Source organism: Berghia stephanieae, chromosome 1 (genome assembly GCF_034508935.2).
Source record: "Berghia stephanieae isolate SIO BIC M18660-M18661 chromosome 1, UCSD_Bste_1.3, whole genome shotgun sequence".
Taxonomy (NCBI): domain Eukaryota; kingdom Metazoa; phylum Mollusca; class Gastropoda; order Nudibranchia; family Aeolidiidae; genus Berghia; species Berghia stephanieae.
Window position 1 is genome coordinate 55,988,832 of NC_088360.1, and position 2,335 is coordinate 55,991,166.

General features: G+C 29.4%; 1 long non-coding RNA gene across 2 annotated transcripts in view; it reads right to left on the reverse strand.

Moving 5' to 3' along the window:
- Positions 1-336: 336 nt before the first annotated feature.
- LOC144964295 (uncharacterized) overlaps positions 337-2,335 on the reverse strand; it is a 17,341-nt gene continuing 15,342 nt past the window's right edge. For both annotated transcript variants that reach the window (XR_013643802.1, XR_013643801.1), the window contains exon 5: positions 337-629. This is a non-coding gene — a long non-coding RNA (uncharacterized LOC144964295). The remainder of the gene's footprint in view (positions 630-2,335) is intronic.

Below are 2,335 nucleotides of genomic sequence, written 5' to 3' on the forward strand. Positions count from 1 at the left end.
TACGTCACTGTAACTCAATGTTTATAAAAAAAATTGTGAGAGTCATATTCCTAATATAAATAAATCAAACGCACGGGCTCTCTCTCTCTCTCTCTGTCTCTCTCTCTCTCTCTCTCTCTCTCTCTCTCTCTCTCTCTCACACACACACACACACACACACACACAAACACACACAACGAGATAAAAAAGAGACAGAGATAGAGAGAGAGAGAAAAAGAGAGAGAATGAGAGAAAAAATAGAGAGAGAGTGTGAGAGAAAGAGAGAGAGAGAGAGAGAGAGAGAGAGGAGAGAGAGAAGAGAGGAGAGAGAGAGAGAGGAGAGAGAGAGAGGAGAGAGAGAGAGAGAGATTACATATAATTTTGACATTGAAATAAAACTAGCCTTTAAATCATAACAGAATTAAATGCCAAATTCTCACCATCATTAAGACCTTAATAAAAATTAAATTCGTGTCCTTTTTCAATAGTGTTGATTGTGTTGAAACGTCAAATGAACTGTCATCTTTTGAAGAAAGATATGTATTCCCAAAATCATCCGATGAAGAGTTGTTCACTTCTTGACATAGATAGTTCCATTTCTGTTTCAAGTGTTTTATCAATGTCAGCCATGTAGAAGATTTGATGATGATCTACAATAGGAGGAGGAGACAATTGGAATGAATGGGGAGTCTTGTTTTTAGGGGATTTTCAGCACTTGTAATAATAATAATAATAATAATAATAATAATAATAATAATAATAATAATAATAATAATAATAATAATAATAATAATAATAATAATAATAATAATGATAATAATAATAATAATATAATAATAATAATAATAATAAATAATAATAATAATAATAATAATAATAATAATAATAATAATAATAATAATAATAATAATAATAATAATAATAATAATAATAATAATAATAATAATAATAATAATAACAATAATAATAATAATAATAATAATAACAATAATATATACTTCATTCAACCCAAAAAATGGACTTCGTTTACAGGCGTGGCATGCATGAAAATGTATAAACACAAAGTTGAGAGTCTATGGCGACAATGTATACATATATATGCAAATGCACAAAAATGTAAAAATATACAACCAAGAACCAATAGCAACACTTTATATGTTAATCTGATAAATTGAGATAGGCCATACACATTACGGTCATATGAGCGCCGATAAATAGGAGCTTGAGCTTGAAGTAAATAAATTGCTGGAATTCTATGTTGAAAAGATTTGATAATGTTGTAAAACGGGAACAATAGACAAGAAGGGCAAAGAAGTTGACGCCATAGAAAATTGATTTCTTAGAAGATGTCGTTTTAACAATAAGGACTCGGTACAGGGATATAACGGGTAATGAAAGCTTTCCATTTTTTTGGGGAACACCTAAATTCTTTCTTTGTTAATCTATTTCTTCTTCTGCTCCAATCCCTTCTTCTACATCTTCTCCCTAATATTCCATTTCTTCATCATTTTCCACCCCGAAATTTCAACTCCCTATTATTCAAGTCACATGCTTCTTAGTTTCATTATTATTATTATTATTATTATTATTATTATTATTATTATTATTATTATTATTATTATTATTATGATTATTACGATTATAATTACTATGATGATGATTATTATGTTTATGATTATTACGATTATGATTATTATGATAATGATTATGATTATTATGTTTATGATTACTTTTTTATCTTTTTATAAATTGTTTTCCTAACATCTCTCTTATCACTTGACACATCAAGTAAGATTTTTATCATAATTAATACTATTGTCTATCATTTATTATCAACGCTATTTTCATATTACATAAACAAATTTAGTCTTGTGGTATGTAAGCTAAACTAGATATTAATAATTAACTACTGAATTATCTGCTATTTATTCCACAAAACTAATGAGCAAATCATTTAAGTCAAGAAACATAACCAGTAAAAAACTTTTAGACTTAGTAAGCGAGCTTTCTCGAAAACAGTTTATATATTGAGGTCCAGCTTACGTCACCATAACTCAATGTTTATAAAAAAAAAATTGTGAGAGTTATATTCCTAATATAAATAAATCAAACGCACAGGCTCGCTCTCTCTCTCTCTCTCTCTCTCTCTCTCTCTCTCTCTCTCTCTCTCTCTCTCTCTCTCTTCTCTCTTTCTCTCTCACACACACACACACAAACACACACGAGAGAAAAAAGAGAGACAGAGATAGAGAGAGAGAGAGAGAGAGAAAGAGAGAAAGATAGAGAGAGTGTGTGTGAGAGAGAGAGAGAGAAAGAAAGAGAGAGAGAGAGAGAGAGAGAGAGAGAGAGAGAAGAG